This window comes from Cavia porcellus, unplaced genomic scaffold, assembly GCF_034190915.1.
Source record: "Cavia porcellus strain 051 isolate PalLab524CR breed Dunkin Hartley unplaced genomic scaffold, mCavPor4.1 scaffold_14, whole genome shotgun sequence".
Taxonomy (NCBI): domain Eukaryota; kingdom Metazoa; phylum Chordata; class Mammalia; order Rodentia; family Caviidae; genus Cavia; species Cavia porcellus.
The window spans coordinates 19,631,626-19,650,150 of NW_026947497.1; the positions used below are offsets into that span (position 1 = coordinate 19,631,626).

At 42.4% G+C, this 18,525-nt stretch overlaps 1 protein-coding gene across 1 annotated transcript in view; it reads right to left on the minus strand.

The window, feature by feature from the left end:
• The window catches only part of Trpc3 (transient receptor potential cation channel subfamily C member 3), a gene marked incomplete at its 3' end in the record, with an annotated part of 68,745 nt that extends 50,505 nt beyond the window's left edge, over positions 1-18,240 (minus strand). Inside the window, 1 exon segment of the mRNA NM_001173031.1 lies at positions 18,153-18,240.
• Positions 18,241-18,525: the final 285 nt, after the last annotated feature.

An 18,525-nucleotide genomic window follows, 5' to 3' on the forward strand; every position in this document is an offset into this window, starting at 1 on the left:
GCTAAAATAACAGTCTAGATGCTCCAGAACAGACAAATGGGTAAAGAAATAATGTATGTACACAATGGAATATTACTCAGTCATAAAGAAGAATGAAATTGCTTACAGGAAAATGGATGGAACTAGATGTCTTCATGTTAAGTGAAACTAGACTCAAAGTCTTGTGTTGAATGTATTCTTTCATGTGGAACCTAAAGTTTTTTTTTAAGATTAAAAGAAAGGCAGGAAAGTAGAAAGGAAATGATTAAAGAAGAGGGAGGGGGTCAAGAGGATAAGAAAGGATGTGAGGGGGTAACAAAAGGGGGAAAATAAGCACAGTATGTTATATGCTTGAACGAATATGCTAAAATGAAACCCCTTACTCTGTATAACTAATAGGCACCAATAAAAGTCTTTTAAACAAGAGAAAATATTTTTGCAGAAAACCCTTAATTACATACATCTAACTACATAAAATCATGTAGAGGGAGAGAGGGGGAAAAAGGTAGGAGGAGAAAGACAGGGAGAGAGAGACACAGAGAGAGAGAGAGAGAGAGAGAGAGAGAGAGAGAGAGAGAGACAGAGAGAGAGAGACAGAGAGAGACAGAGAGAGAGAGAGAGAGAGAGAGACAGAGAGAGACAGAGAGAGAGAGAGAGAGACAGAGAGAGAGAGAGACAGAGAGAGACAGAGAGAGAGAGAGAGAGACAGAGAGAGAGAGACAGAGAGAGACAGAGAGAGAATACCAGTATTTTAATCAAGCATCATCTTGCAAGATCTTAGTCTTAAGGGGATTCCCTCCCACTCCAAAAAGTTATAGGATTCAGCTTTTCAATAACTCAGAAAAAATTTACTCAATAAATTCAAACATCTAACTTTATTAAAATAACTGTCTTTGTAGTAAGAATTGTTTAATTACTGATACTATGCTTTCTTTTGTGAACTAAAAGGATAGGGTTTGATTTCTGGTTTTAAAATCACTGGTAACACTGTGAAGGAAGCATCTAGAACAACGTGTACTGAAATCCTAACACCAACCACCTCAGTTGAGATCTCACTGTTATAAGTTGTGTCATTGATATGTAGATTTGAATTCATGTCTGAATTTTTTAGGGTCTTTAATAAGTAATTTCATTTCATGTTTCCTTATTCCAAGTATAAAATGGAAACACCTATTTCTACAGATTTCCCTTATGAGTTTACGAAAAAAAGCTTTTACAGAAATTGTGAAATAATGCTAAATAAAGAAGTGTTTTTAACACACAATCATCTGAAATATTTCAATGATTTGAACATTTAGTGGTATGAAAATATAATGCAAATCTGCATCTTTGTCTTTACTCAGTTCAATCAACATACTTGCTGATTGAAATACTCAAGAAAACTTCCTTTTAAAAATCTGTGCTTATTATTTTTTTTTGGTATGCATTGTACCAAAAAGTACTATGTAAAGCTTTATTTATATATCTGACTTTGATGCAAACAAATCAAAGTTAGAAGTGAATGGAAGAAAAATAAAATGCTTTATTTCTATGGTAAATAGTCCAGAAACACATCCTACCATTGAGAAAATCGTGTTCATACAGCCAGCGGTTTGAAACCTCAGGAGAGAGGTCACTGGCCTGGAGGTGGGTCACCAAGTAGGGAGCTTCCTCAGGAGGACTGAGAGGCCGTTACCAGAGTCAGCTCACTTCGCAGCCTGGATCTGCAACCAGGAGAGGAGTTTGGAAACCACTGGAAGAAGGTTCTCAGGGAGAAAAGCAAGGCAAATGTGGCCTGGCAAACTGGGGTCTCCAGAACTGAGGAAACCACAGGTCCACAGTAAAATCGTTTTATTAATATTAACTGTAGTCAATTCAGCGAGTCAACATTTTACTATTAGGCTACACGTTGGTTTCTCCAAATGTCTAGGACTTTCATTGTATATAAAAGATTATTTTTTTGCTTTCCATGGATACTGTAGCTAACAGGATGTATCAGTAAGAGAGCATACCTAGAGCATGTACATCTACAGAATTCTAATCCATACTCAAATGCGTTAGCTTTGGGAAAACAGACTCACATTGAAGTTTCACCTTTTAGTAGATTTTTTTTTTTTTTTTTTTTTTTTTGCCTTTTTCAGACAAGGCTTCACTATGTAGTTCAGGCTGGTCTTGAACTGACTTTGTAGCCTGAGCTGGCCTCAAACCTGCAGGGATGCTCTTGCCTCAGCCTTCCAAGTGCTGGGATTATAAGCACATGCCACCATGCCTGGCTGGGGTTTTAAAAATTTAATGATAGTTACCTACAAAGTAAATCACTTATAAAAATCCACCATTTCCTCCCAGAGAGACTGATTTAAGAATACTAGAATATGATGGTTTCATCAATTTTTTTCTTGGTATTTAGGTTATTTTTAATTGGTTTAAATAACATTTTTACCATATATATTTAAGACATACAACATGATATTATGGGATACATGTAGAAAATATAAAGGTTATTACCATGAAGCAAGTTAACATATCCACCATCTACAATGGCCTCCTTTTTTGTTTTGTTTTCGTGACATTAAAATCTACTCATTTGTCATGTACCCAATATACAGTACAATTTTATTTCCTAGAATCCTCATGTTATACATTATATTTTTTAGTATTTTGAGTTTTTTCTTAATATTTATTCTTTCAGAACCTATACCTCCACGTCACATATAACTGAAATGCGTGACTTTGGTACTACACAACACAATTCATGAGTTAGTCTTATTTTGTCTTTAAAAGATTCTAACACTGAGTTAAGCATGAAGTTAGATTTCTTAATGACAGCAAATTATACTGACTCAAAATATAAGAGCTGACTTAATGTTACTTATCTCCCTAGTGAATCCACAATAGGAAATGTTCCCCCTCTCTATCTCCTCTCTCCCTCTCTCCTCTCCCTTCCTCTCTCTCTCCCCCTCTTTCACCTTTCTTACCATACTAAGATAAACTTCATTAACCTGAACTGATTCAAACTGTCTGAGTCAACATCCAAATCATTCACAATGCATAAACACGGCCCCAATCTAATCTGGTCTTTCAGGGCATCTCTTCTAGCATGAAAAATAAGGAATGATGAAGAATGGGAGAGGAACATGCTTAACTTTAGTAACATCAAAATTATTTCTCCAGAAATTTTTCTACCTGCCGATCCCCAGCCAATGTGTTGACTCATCAGCACTGCATGACCATCCTGCCCCCAGGGCTACTCAATAAAACCCTTGGGGTCCCAGTGATCTAACATCAGAGGCTTTGCAGGGCCATGTGCAAGTTTCTTTGCTAGGGCTAATATGGATAACTGGTAATATTTGACTGCTGTGGGCTAAATTTTATCCCTAAAATTCCTATGTTGAAGCCCTAATATGATAGTATTTGCAAGTGGGGCCTTTGGGAAGTTTCGTTTGTGAGCTGAGCCTAGAGGAGGAGCTCTTGTGAGGGGCTTAGTTGCCCACGCGAGCTGAGACATGGAGAGCTGGCTCCTCATCCTCCCCCCACCCCCCACCCCCGGGCTCAGTGGGAAAAGCAGCCAGATGCAACATGGCCGGAGTCTGGCCAGGCTGGCACTCTGATTTCAGATTTCTGGGCCCCAGCACTGTAAAAAAATACATTTCTGTTTTTAAGTCGCCCATTTAAAGGTATTTTGTTATGGCACCCAGACCTGACTAAGACAACTGACCATGCATTTTAAGGCAAAAAGCTTTTTACATGTGTATTGCCAAATAAGCAGAAGATAAGTCCATTTTGAGATATACCTTTGGTGCATTCATTTGGAAGTCTTTGCTTTACTCTATTCAGAAGCAGAGATACGTGCACCACTCTTTTTTTTTTTTTTTTTTTTTTTTTTTTTTTTATCGGTACCGAGGATCGAACTCACGACCACCTGCTTGCAAGGCAGGGGCTTATGCCACTGAGCTAAATCCCCAACTGTGCACCACTCTTCAGGTTTCATAACTTTGTCATCGGATCTCTAACAGGGTTTCTGGAGGGCAAACCTCCACCAGATCAACTGAAGAGCCTGTTAAAATGTAGGTTTCTGGGTCTCGTCTAGATGAACTAAATCAGACTCTTTCAGGGGTGGGGCCTTGGACTACTTTAAGTCAGCATCCTGTACAAACTTCACATCTGTCACAATTTGAGAATCTCCATCCTAAAAGTAATGGAGGTGCTGTGGACCAATTATCCCGAGTTATGAGGCCTGTAAGCAACTGTCACATTGACAGGCCAAAAGTGAGATAAAAAATGACATATTTGATCAACAGAGGCTAAAGGACACAAAATCCTTCATTCATTCAGTTTCTCTACGCTCTGTTACTATTTAAAATTTGACGTCTAGGAAGCTGCTTACCACAGTAAATAAGCAGCCTGAATGCCTTCAGCGGTTACCATTTAACAGCATGCTCCTGCTTGGATCAAGAAATGATATTTTTTAAAGCTTATTGTACCATCTCAGAAACTGCAATTAAAGAGTTAAAGAAATTGTACTTTTCACTGTACTTTTATAAGAAGTCAACCTGGAATTACATATCAAGAAGCCTCTCCAGAGGAGTTTTTGTCTTTTAATCTAATAATACAAACTATAATTCTCCTTTATTTTTTGCCCTTTTCTTTTTTCAGCCAAAGGTCTCTAGGAATTTTGGTTAGATGTAAAAGTCATCACCATTACTATTTGATCCTGGTTTCTGGTAGTCTTTTTTTTTTTCCTTTTAAGTATAGACTTTATAAACTACTCTATGCTCCATGTATTTTATTTAATTTCTTTAAAAAGCAGAGTATAAATAAATACCCCCTCATTTGTGGCACAGTACACACAATCCTGGATAGTGAAATCATGTTTTACTTAGCTTTACACACAGAGAACATATCAGGGTCCAGCGGAGAGCAGTACCCAATAGATACCTGTTCAATTCAATTCCCTGTCTTTTCTCCTGAATTTTGATCCCACAAGTACAGCCATATACACCCGGGTCACTCTAAAACTCTCCAAATCATCTTCTTCCTTAACTGAACTTCTTCTTCTAACATCTGTCTCAGGTTATTAATCAGGCTTGGAAACTTCAAGGACACTGGGGGCTCACTACCCTAGATCCTGCCAGTCACAGAATTCTGGAGCTTCCTCTTGGGAATGTTTCTGGTGCCGAACCCTCCCTTCCCATGTACGGAGCCTGCAGCGTCCTTCAGGGCTTCACCAAAGCATCACAGGATTACTGCAACACCTTGGCAGCACAGATGGCACAAGGAAAAGCGAGTAAGCTTTGCTCAGTGCCTGATGTCGATGCAGTGTTTTCAAAGTACTGTCGTATTTAATTCTCAGAATGAAGCTGTGATGCAGGTATGATTTTCTCTGCTTCATAAATAAAAAGCTGGCCTCAAAGCAAACTTCCCAAGGTCACACAGTGAAACACTGGACTGGGACTCAGCCTAGCATCAGTCTGACTCCTGTTCTTTTCAGTGTTTCCTGTGGCTGCTGTCTTCTCTTTATGCACCATGACTGTCCCCAACATCCTGTTTTTCTTAAACTCTGCTTTTAACCAGCCATATTCCTCTTTAAAAAAAAATTAGCAGCCTCTACCGCACTTCTCAGTGAGTGTAGACTCCTCTGGATGCCTTTCGGGATGTGCACACCCTCCTACCCTACCCAGCCAACCTCTCTCCTTTGCTCAAATTCATTCTTCACTCTCCTATAAACATATTATTCTGCTTCTTTCTGCACTATCGAGGGTATTCCTGTACCATCAAGGATGTTTTTTGAAAATGTGTTAAAATACTCTTTTCTTTTTGCCTTTCCAAGTATAAGATTTTTGCTCTTGTTGACTCAAGGCACTGTATATCTGGAAGGAGAGGTACAGTGAAAGCTGGGCGGGTGTGTTAGGAGAAAGTGGGGAACATAAATTGCATTCATTCATTCATTCATTCATTCATTCATTCATTTGTTGTAGTACTTGGAGTTAAACCCAAAGAATATTGAACTATGTCCTGAACCCTACCCATCCCCGCTTTTTACATTTTATTTTGAGACAGGGTCTTGCTAAGTTGCCAGCGTTAGTCTTATACTTGTGATCTCTCAGCTTCAGTCTCCTGAGTAGTGAGGATCACAGGCATGTGCCACCATGCCAAGTGAGAAGATTCATTTCAGAAGAGGAATACAAACAACATGGTTAAGGCAATGTTCTGAGTTTTTCAAGAAAAATCAGATTTTGCAAGCAGAATTTGGGAAAAGAAAAATCGCATCCTGGAAGCATTTGCTCATTTTCCTTCCTTCTCTAACTCATTCTGAAGGAATCTGATCATAGAGTGCCCTCATCACGCGGACAGGATAAATCTCCCTCTTTGACAGCAAAGCTATGACACTTATTATCCTGGATGATGAAGGGAATAACAGAAGGAAAGTACAAGTCAAGGTGTGGATTCCATAAATTACGGAACCACTGAGGGCCGGGGGTACTTGCCAGGCCTATTTTATTTGGAAATTGGAGTGGAAAGGTATGAGCTAAGAGCTTACTCCAGTCACCCTCAGGCACCCCCAAAGTGCACACTCCAAGATGAGAGCAAAGGTATCTTCACAAAAGCAAGCAGGATGCTGCCAGCACCTGGCACTGTAGCCCTTGAACCTTGGCTAACACCACGTATGCCAGGGAGCACATCTGGGGCTCTAACTAAGGCAAGTCAGTGAAGATCGGGTTCTTCCTACTCACTCCCAAGCAGCAGCAGGTAGGCAAGGAAGATGGCCAGGAAACCACAAGATCCAGGGCACCAACTCTTTTCCCGCCTTGCCCTTGACAGACACATCACCCACCTCCCCTGAAGCCCACAGAAGAGCATGGCAAGGAGTGGTTTTGCAGTTTCATCCAGCTGAGAGAGTATTTTTTAAAAATAACATTTACTTTATAACATCAACCATGATAAATGGGGTCAGGCTCCCATCATCTTTCTGGAGTGTGCTCAGTGATGCAGTCCAGGGAGACCACAGAGATTCCAACCTCTCTGGGAAACAGGGAGAGGAGAATCAGCAGCAAAAGCCCATGTGTACTGGCTCCGACACTGTACTACACTGTTGACCAAATCCCTGCAGTAATGTAGGGCATGCCTTCCCTCCCTGTCACCTGACATGACTGCTTAATTTCTTAATTGACTTAATTGCCTAATTTATTGATTGCTCAATTCACTTGTTGAATGAGAGTGTTCGTGTAGTAAGAAAACACAACAAAACAAAAATTTAAAAATTCATTTAATCCATAGATTGGCTCTTTGGTGAATTTTTTCTTTCCTACTCAACTGGTAGAAGGCTCAGGAAAAAGACTTTTGTTATAGACAGGCAACAGGAGCTGTTGGCTGCTGATTATCCAGATATTGTGATTTCTTAATTCTATCCCACCTACCTTTGGGACAGTCCCCTTGTTTTCATCCCTGAACACACTCCTGTTTCTGCCCTTCCTCAATTCAAATTCTTCTTACCTTCCGTGGTCCAGCTTACATTACCATCTCTAACAGAGGATCAAGTGCCTAGATGACCAGCAAGGTTCTGTTCATTCTGAAAAGCTGTCTTTTGACCCTTCCAGAAACCAATCCTGACATAAGAGCCTGAGTGTTTGTAATATTGCCAGTCTGTTCATAAATCTATACACTTAATTTTATTTAATCTCTTTGATTTTTGTCTCAATTATGGTCTCCTGGGCTACTTTGATTTTGGATAAATGTTTTACCTTTCTCTTATGTTTTATGTTATGTAATCTCTGCTGTGTCTAATACAGTGAATTAAATGTGCATGAGTACATGTTGTTTGAAATTATTCCTATTAATAAAAGACTTCATCAGAATGCTAAGTAACTTCATTAAGGTAATTGAGGGATAAAGACAAGATTAAAACTCAGAGATGTCTCCCAGGTTGGTTCTACTTTACCATGCTGTCTCCAAGGAATAATAAAAATGAGCAACTGGTTGAAAATCAAAATATTATTATTAAATTATATGTTGAGCTTATGTGTTGGAACATTTTGATTCTACAAGGAACTGTTTTTAAAATCGCGCTTTGGATTGAATCCCAAACTCCTTAGAACTCAGCAACAAACGAACATTATTGAAATCACCTCAACTTCTTTATTGAAATGAGATAAAGCATTAACTGACTGCTCGGTCCATGCAGCAAGAAAGAAACAAAGTAATAACACCATCAATGCGAGCCAAAAGCAATGATAACAACAGCATAAATGTTTTGATGGGTCAGCTCCCCACTAAAGAAAAGGACCAAGCCAACTGGCCAGGATCCAGTCCACCATCTTGTGAAGTTCAGGAAGAGCAGAGGAGTCACAGGAGTCACAGATTAGTGACAAAAACGACAGAGGGCAAGAATCATATTAGTGACAATACCAGGTTGGTGATAATTGGAAGTGATATTGTGAATGAGAAGCAGCAGGTACTAGCCAAAGACAAGAATATGAATGCAATGACAAGCAATGACATTCAGAAAAATATAAAACTTCATGGTCCCCTGGCAAGCAAGCACCTGCCAGTCAATGTAGCTGACTCTATAGACATCTGATATCCACACAGTGCCCACATGTGCGTAGCTGTTAGGAGTGGGAATTTGCTAAACAGGTCAGTAATGCTATCAAAATTCACTTCTGAAAGTCTCCTAAAACAGATATTTGTGGAGGAGGAGATGTGGCATGGAAGCCACCCTAAGATTGATAGCCCCTAAGTGCACCAGCATGCTAGGCCAGAGGATGGCAACCATCTGCTCAACTGTCCCCACAAGTGCCCTGCATCCCACACTACCCACTGCTGAGCCTGCATCTAAGTACACATTGTAGAGCTCCACAATGCATTCGCACTGTCACAAACAAAACAGCCAAGAAAAAACAAAAGGTGCCCCTTTTAAAAAGAAAGCAAAGGACAAATATTTCTAAAGATTCCCACCCTACCCCCAAAATTAAAATGTAGAAATTCCAGCACTTACAAGCCTGGATATTTGGGTCTTTGCAGTAAAAAATTTTCTAAGAGTTTCTGTTCACCTGTGTTATATTCACAATTCTTAATGTGTACTTTGAATAAATTTATTAGCTATGTGTTAATTTCAGTATTCACGTAGTGACTGTCAAAGACAGGAAGCTATGGTATGTTGGAGTAGGGAAGCTTGGATTTCCTGTCTTTTTTACTTTCCCTTCCTCTTTCTTATGCAAGCATGAGTACCTCAGCAACTAGAATCTGAAAATCAAAAGCCACTGAACAGTGTGTTGGGCCCTCTAAAACTCCACTACGGCAGAAGCAAGGACCTTTAACTACTGCCCTTGTGACTTCTTGGTAATAAGTACTCAAGAAAGTATTGAGCAAATGCTTTCTAGGCCTTAGCTATCTATGCTTCCAGGAATAGTATTTACATTTTATGCTTCATATCATTAAATCAACTTTGTATTGTCTGTTTTCATACCGTCTCTTCAAGAACACAAGCCAACTATAAGAGCAGAGATTGCCTCTTTTTATGCTTATGTGCCTGGGCTTAATACATGCCTGATGAACATCTGCTGGAAAGATGGATTCACAGATGTGCTTGTACTTCATCTATAAGACTAAAGACCTGAGGAACTAACAGGCTTCCCCTCCAGATTGGAGGGGATTCTTCATTACAAATGTTAACATGTGGAGGTAGTGGAGGGGAATCAAAGTAATTCTTCCATAAAAAAGAATGCCACAAATACAGCAATAAAAATAATTAGAAATGTATTAAAATAATCACTCTTTCAATAAAATATTCAAATACATATTTGTGCTTAATCATATTCAATTCTTAGTTATACCACAAAAGTATTTGCCAAATTCTACATCTCTTAATTTTGACCTTACACAAAGTTATATTTTGTCAAAATAATATAGGGCAAGTAGGGGCATAAATAAAATAGTTATATTTCTCAGGAAGATTCAAGACAGTGATATTAAAATGCATAAATTCAGTCCAGGACTGAATAAGAACCAACACAAAATGAACTCAAGAAGATAAAAACTTCTACTGACTCAAGGGAAGTTCATATTTGGATATTTAAATATATTAGTCATTATCAATTTTGCATATACTTAACCTCTAATGTTACTAGAAGTCAAGGGATCTAGTTTTATATCATTATCATCCACATCTGAAGTCAAAGCTTGAAATTTTAAATGTTTCCTTATCATTCTGCAATCTTAAATTCAGCAGAGAATTCATATACACACATACCTCATTTGACAAAATATATTTAGAGATGCAAAAATGGAGTAGAATATTAGCACTGTCAAGCTCTTTCCTTAACAATCACTAAGTGTGGACATTTAAACCTCATTTTCAAAAAAAGATCTAGGAACAAATATGTTATCTAAATCATGCAAAGAAAATTGGAGAAATTTTTTAAAATAAGACTTTTTGCACTGCATCATCATAAGCAAATATCCCTTACCTAGATGTTAAATTAAAGCCAGAATTCTCTAATTATTCTCATAAGGTCCCTGCTGGGCCCCCTATACACAAGTGGGAAGTAAGCCACTCCATGGTCCATAACTTGGATCCTCTCTCTTGGGCCAGATTCCTGAATGTTCACCCTGGTCAAGTGACTAAATTGTCTTCCTGGATGCAGCAATGCTGTCATACGTTGAGGGCAGCATGGGGACAGCATGGAGAAGAGGACTGCTGGCCAAGTAAAGAGGTCTCCTGGTTTAGAAGAGTGCACAGCAGCCATGCCTTGTACCTAAGCGTCCTCCTCAGAGGAGGCCATCTTAATCCCAATAGGAAGTTGCCTTATTCCTTCCTACCAAGGAAGGGGCTCAGGGAACAGTGCTCTTCCTCCCACTGCATCTCCTGTGGTGTCTTATTGCCTACTGTAAACTCAGGGTAAGAGTTTATGAGACATGGTAGGCAAAAGAAAAGCTTAATGATCATCAACTTTAAAAGAGACAGAGCTCAATACACAAAGATATTTGCTATTCCAGCACAACAATGAGAAAAACCTAAAGTTTGACTCAGTCCTCCAAGAGTGGCCTGCTCCTGGACCTGGATTCTTTCACCTTTCTGATATTAAGAAAAGGGCTAATCACAAATGACACCAGCAGGAAATCACTCGTGCGTTGAGACACCCTTTTTGCCTCTTTCCCCCTATATTTAGTTCTCCTTATCTTATAAGCTTTCTCAAGTTGACTGCCATCTGCAGCTAAATTGCAGGGATCCCTTAATTGGATCTCATAAATTAATACTAATTAATAGTTTCCTATGTTGTTCTTCCCAGGAGCAAATGCATTTAAAAAAATCTCTTGGGAAGATGGAAATGCTTAACTCAAAGGAGGCTACAGTGTAAATAGCAAAGCCCTGGGAACTTGGAGATTTCAGATGACCTGAGACCACTGTGAATTAGGTGCCAACCTGTGCTTTTTAGTTTCTTAACTTGTAAATCAGATAGTGGACTTAATGAATCCTTTCCAACTCAAATATTCCATTATTCTTGAAAATAACCTATACTAGATAAAGTTAGAGGTATACTACTTAGATAATTATATATGAGTACTCCAGATGACCTTCTTATTATACTTCATTGATTACTATCTACTGCATTTACCTAATACGATCAGTCATGAGTGAGAATATTCTTCCTTCTGCATTCTCCATTCTGTTAAAAAAAAATACTGCCATTATTAGGATTTAAATAAACAAACCACAATTATAGGGCAGTTTGGTTTCAAGATGATGGAATAAAAGCTTGTTTTACCCCTTCTCCTTTCCAAAATTACCCCCTTGAAAAATAAGTGAATTAACAACAGAAACAAAATTTCCATGAAGCCAAGAGACATTTTGAACTCCAAACCAAGATATATGACAACAGAAAAGAGATAAGGTAAAAGAAAACTAAATCATTTCATGGAGAAAAGGAAGTTCCATCCAGAATGTTGGTCATAGGAAGCAGGTGATAACACCCTGCTCTGTGCCAAAGAAGGCCAAGATATCAAGGAAAGAAAAAAAAAAAATATATATATATATATATATAGTCCCAAACAGCAGAGATGAGATTGGATCCTGAAATAAGAGAATTGCTAGAAATCCGTATATGGAGTAGGAAAAAGCTTTTCCTTCCCTCTAGATCTCTAACTCTTAATTGATGTGATCAATTCACAATCCTCCTACTCCATTCTGGAGATACAGAAACAATGATGCTCTGGGTGTTGAGATACCAGGTGCAGGGGAGGGCGGGAACTGAAAACTATGGGGGACCCCTGCTCCTGTTCACAAGACCAAAAGTGAGTTTCATTATTTCCTAATCCCTCCTACCTTAAGCAAAAGTTTTTTTAAAAAAAATCACATCTCTGAAGTTTTTTTTTTAAAAAATCACATCTCTGAAGTAAAAAGAATGCTACAAAAAAAAAAAAAAAAGGAATAGCTGTAAGAAAGAGGTTCTAAGAAACTATAATTTTAATGGCTAGGGGCTGAGGTCCTAGCTCAGTGCAAGAGCATGTGCTTAGCATGCATGAGGCCCGGGCTTTGGTCTCTAGCATCTTTCTCTCATGACTAGAATGAAAAGGATCCATGCAAAGAGTTGGGACATGGGGGCCAAAGAAATATCTTAAGCAACAAACCAAAACAAATAAAAACAACAAAAATCCGAAACAACAACATCACAAAGAAAATTTTGGAAAACAGAAGGAGAGAGAAAAAATAAGAGATCAGGAAGTCCAACAACCACATTACAGGTATTCTAGAGTAAGTCAGACAACTCTGGAAGAGATTTCTTCATGAAACAGGTACAATGGAGAGAATATAGAAAATTTATCTAAAAAAGCAAAAACAAGATTGACAAGTATGTATTTCTCACATAAAAATGAGTAATTGTAAAAGAAAACGATGTAATTATACCATCTCACTTGGCTTAGCAGTGAAAAATCGTTATATGGTCATATACTGACAACCTTCAATGAGATATTAACAAGAAATTGTAACAGACCATGTTGTGGAGGAGAAGAGATGAACAAGAGGTGTACGTGAGGAAAAAGATTCTCACCGAGCTTAAGGATTTAAAAGTGCAGTGAAACGGAGCAGACAGAAAGGAAAGGAAGGAACCTGCGAAAGCTGGCATTTGCTGTTGCTTTTATAAGACTCTGAGTGCTTTTAAAACTATATTCATGTATTAATTTTATATTACATACAAATTGAAACAAATCAACAAAAATGACACCTCTACACTGTACTTAGTAAAACCGGTCCTGCAGCACACAAATCTGATAGCATAATAGAAAGTTTTAGGTTACTAAAGGCCTCAAGTCCAATGCCATGTGCTATTCTTGGAAATTAGTCAGTCACGGTGCAGGAATGTAAATAACACCAGCTGGACGTTAGCCCTCCAGGTCTACCTTCCTGCCTCTAGAGATTCAGCTAGGATTTGGAGAAGTTCTGCCCTCTACTCCAGGGACAGGAAGGTGTTGCTTCCATTCTGATGCCCACAACACTGTTCTTAACCCCAAAGCCAAAGCAGACCAAGACTGGAACATTCAAAAGAACCATGGAAACTGATCGTTAATCTGCATTACAAAGTGCTAGGTCCTCACCTTCGACTCCCATCTCCTACAGCTAAGTATCAGAAGCTATTACTGATTTGTCAAATGACTTCAGAAAATTTCTTCTCCGTGTACCAACCCCCTCTTTTGTCAAAGCCCAATGATAAAAGCCTGTTTTAAGAAGGTGAAAGTCAATGACTAGGGATTTAGCTCAGTGGGATAAGTATTTGCCTGGTGAGCACAAGGTCATGAGTTCAATCCCCAGTACCCCCCAAAAAGATGCAATTCAAGTTAATGATGGTATCTGACACAGATTACTGCTTTTATTATGCCTAATTTTTGATAGCACCTTCTGTTGAAGGAGAAATCTGCTGAGAAATCAGATGGCATATATGCTAATGTGTGCAAGGTCAGGCTCTTGTTATTAAATGTAGATGCATAAGTTGCTTTCTTGAGCTTTTGCCACCCGTGTCAATTCTTTCCTTTTCTCAAAAACTTTTCTAGACATCCCTGCATGAGCACGACCCACACTCCCTTTCATACATTTTGTTTACTTTCTCTTTGCCCTCTGAATTACTGTTTTATCTCAGAAAACTATTTCTGTCTTCATCCACCTTTGTGCAATCTCATAGGAACAAGTAACTAACAATTTCCACCAGACCACAAACTCTCCTAAGCTCTATAAACTTGGATTTCCACCTTCTTGCTTGACATCGCTATTAGTCACTGCTCTTTCCAGCAATGACATCAACATCCTTAGTTATCTAGTCAAAATAATCAACTCAAGTTTCTTCCTGCTTCTTGTTCAGCCTGTCACGGGAGTAATGTGAAGAATCTCCCAGATTCCACCCGTGTGTTCTCTTCCAGTCTCTCTCTTTTTCATGCCACCAACACGACACTGTAACAGGTCCTAACCTGAGCTGGGGCAGCCACAGCAGCCTCCTGATTTGTTCCTTTACGTGCTCTCCATTGCCACTTCAATCCTTCCTGCTCCTGGAGAGGTTTTGTCCCAGTTATTACTACTTTGAAACAAGAAACGGCTGTCTATAGCTACCCCAGGGCATATAAGACCCCCCACTTTAATACCCCAAATCACAATGTCTAACCAAGTCTCACTGCTCCCCTATACATATATCAAACTCTACTAATATTCCTGAGACGTATCTGGTGGGTTTTGTTTTGTTTTGCCAGAAAAGAGGGAAGGAGTTTGAATTAATTACCTGCTTCTTATCCCATCAATCCTTCAAGGCCCATAAGGAGCTCCTTAATTTCTCAAAGTATTCATACTATCTTCACCCAATGGCTCCATATTTTTCTTTTTTTTTTAATTTCTTTTTTTCCTTCCTTCATCCTTTCCTTCCTTCCTTCCTTCTCTCCCTCTTTCTTTCCTTTCTTTTTCTCCTGCTGGAGATCAAATCCATGGCCACAAAACATGCTAGACAAACGCTGTATCACTGAGCTACATCCCTAGCCCATGATTTGCATAGTATCTCTACAACCCAGGTCCCTCTCTGCTTTTGCATTTGACTCCTCATGGTTCTCTGTTCTTTAACATAATACTTAGTTTACTCTAATTTATAGCATAACTGCTCATGCCCAGTCCCCCACCTCAGCCTATGAGGAATGCTGTGGATACACCCTTGGGGTTGCTTCTCCAGCCTGTGCTTAGCACATGCATGCATTACAGAAATGTCATTGAGCTGGAACTCACAAGAACAGTCTTCATATGCCTTTGGCATTCAAAGGTACATTTAGTAAATGAAAAACTTTAAGAACAAGGCAATCTCTGATGACATATTTCTTGTTCCTACATTTATAACAATTGGAATGAAGGAAGTCTTGGTTTGGATCAATGATAAAATCAAGAGTTCTAGCAAAGATTTTTTTTAAAAATCTTGCTAGCAATGAAACAGATGACATTCTGCCTCCTGTATCAGCTGTTTAAAATTTCCCAGTGGAATACTGGAACACGGAGCAGTGACACGAGCACAAGATTACTCTCAGGAATTATTCTGTGTGTGTGTGTGTGTGTGTGTGTGTGTGTGTGTGTGTGTGTATGGTAAAATTGGGGTTCTCTTTTCGGGATCCCCTGATTTTAAGTTCAGCTCTGCTCTTCTGCTTACTGAAGATACCCCTGGTGCCTTGCTAGAACAGGCATCTTTCTCAGAATCCATCCTGGGCTTCCTGCTCACCTTACACGGTGATTATGTGGACACGGAAAGCACATTCAGTAGACTGAAGGTAGAGCTCCTTCCTACCTCTGCTAGATACCAAGCTAGTCTCTGAGGTTACCAAGTGAGAGGGCCTGCTGCCCTGCCTCCAGGGGTAGCACTCATTAGTGTATAACTCCTTCAAATGGCTGGGTCTTCTTGTCCTCTGCAGAGTAAGTTCACCACAGCGCTCCTTGCTTGAGTTAGATAAAGTCTAGATTGGAAAGGTGTTCTATTAGCACTTAGACACACGCCTAGCCTTGAATTCCCCCCCCCCCCGGGGCATTTTGTAATTGACCTCACACCTCAAAGGTGAATACAATAATCTCTGTTCCGCCTTAGTTTCTCCAATAAGAGTGTACAGGCATCCCAATTAGTCTGGATTTAAGGTAAAGGAAGAATTTTTAAAGAATCAAGGAAGTGAGCAAGTTTATACGTAAGAAAAAAAAAAAAAAACAGTTTGGCAAGATGTTTAAAAACCTTAGGGAGGTGCTCAGGCGAGCTGACAGCACTTTAATCCCAAAGGATCAGGCCTTTCCCTCCACTTCCTGGGCCATTTCCACTCCGTGCTAATCTTCAGCAATAATGAAACCACCTCGGGATGCGTGGCTTATTTTAAATCAGATCCCTTCCCAGTGGGATCTGCTCCCAGCCCTAGATTTCTGTGCAAACCAACTGCAGCTTGGTCAGGCCTGCAGCAAGCTGGGAACTGGTGGGTCCCTCCTGGGTCGCCATGCAGGCCTTGGACCCCGGCCGGGGAGAGTTTTAGAGCGGCAGGGGGCGCTGCAGAACCCCGGCCCCTCCCGCAGAGAACCATCTCCCTTCCTCCGCCAAGTTTGGACCCCAAGTTCTTTACCTAACCAAGTTACCGTGATTCTTAAAAAAAGAGAGAGACACACACACACACTATCCCTTAAGCCAGGAGAAACGCGGGGCCCCTCACTCTGTGACTCTATAACTCTCGCTTTATCTTCTTCGCATCTTGCAACCCGTCTTCAAGACTGGAAATTAAGAAAAGTTGCTCTCGCGCACACATTTGAGCGTCAAGCACTCCCTCGTTATGCAAGGAAAGACCTCGAGCTGCCTGGGACCGCGGTCTAGATTACCGCTCCCTCCTCGGTTCGTCCGCCGTGGAAAGACCCCGGGAGCGGAGTCGGGGAGACCTCCCGTGAGCGCCCAGGCTCGCGCTTTGTCCCCTCTCCTTCTCACGCCCCTGTCGCTGCCCCCGACGGCCAGGGGCACCGGAGGGGACCCAGGGTCGCAACAGACTCCGGATTGGACCCCGGGGAGGAGTTCGGAGCTCGGGGCTGCGCCCGGGTCTGTGCACCGGTCTCCCCTTCCCCGCCTCCCCACGTGAACCTGGGGACCCCAGCCCGTGTTCCGCGGGGTCCCCGGGTGGGCGGCTGCCGTGTGCGCGCTCCGCTCCAGCGCAGGCAGGGCCCGCGTGCCGGGTCGCGCGTGGCGCCGCGTGGCGCCCGCAGGGCTGCTTGGTGCGCCGGCGCCCGCACTGCGCCCCCACCCCAGAGCCTTCGCGCCCAGGACGCAGCGGGGCGGCCGGGCGAGCAGTGCGGGCTCGGGTCCGCCTCGGCGCCCACGTCGGGCCCCGGATACTCACTCGTCCGGCCCCGGGGAGCGGGGCGGCGGGCAGGAGCGGGGCGGCTCGAGACCCCCGTTGACGCCCCGCCAGCCCCGGCGGCGGCGGCGCTGCGGCTCGGCGCCCTCGTCCTCCCCGTCCTCCTCCTCCTGCTCCTCCGGCGCGGGGAAGGTCACCCTCGCCTGCTCCTTGCACTTCCTGACCTTGGTGGACATCGCGCCGGCGGCGGTCGGCGCTCGGGGCTGCCGGCCGCCGGCCTCCCCCGCCGCCGCCGCCGCTTCCTCGCGGTCTCGGGGCGGCGCCCCTCGCTGCCCGCCCGCCGCTCCCGCAGCCCCGCGCAGCCCGCGCAGCCCGCGGCGGGAAGGCGGCAGGAGCGCGCGGCGCGGCCCGCGGGCGAGCGGTCAGGGGCGGGAGCCGGAGCCCGGCCGCCGCCGCCCACCATCCACCTGCGGGAGCGGCGGCTGCGGGGCCCGAGCCCGGGGCCGCGCGGGGCGCGGGCGCTGGGAAGGGAGCTCCGGCCCCGCGGCGGCGGCGCTGGCGCTGGCGCTGGCGGTGCCTGCTCGGTGCGCGGCTCGCGGCTCCGACAGCATCGCTCGCTAGGACAGCGTCGTTACTCAGGCTGGAGAGGGAGGAAGGGAGGAGGGGGAGAGGAGGGGGAGAACCAGTTCCTCATCAGACAGCGCTGGGGAGGAAATCAGACAGCGGGCAGGTGGGGAGCAGAGCAATCGGAGAAACTTCGTCTCCTCGCCGCCCTTTTTGTTTTCCAGGGGACCTAAAGCTCTTTTGCATCCACAAACACGAGTTCCTAAGGAAATGGACTGGCTTATGAATTTTCCTGCAGTCTTGTTTACCTCAGGCAACTCTCCACGTTTCAAAAACAGCACCCCGACGTATTCCAGGCTGACTTGAACCTGCAAGAGTGCAGATGCATTTCCTTTCGGTTCCTTTGTACCCCGGGATGGTATTGTTTTAAACGCGCAGGAGGCATGTTCCTTTAATGACTCTCCAAAGCACTACCCAAGAAATATTTTTTTCAACAAAACCTTTAAGTCTTTTTTTTTTTTTTTTTTAACTTTAAGAAAAGTGTCATGAAATTCGAGAACCTTTATTCTGGGAGGAAAGAATTGTGGCCCACTGGAGTCTTACAGATGGAGTAATCTCTTATCATTTCACTTCATCTGTTTATTTTACGGAGCCGGGAGTGGGACACCGGGCGGGCCTGGA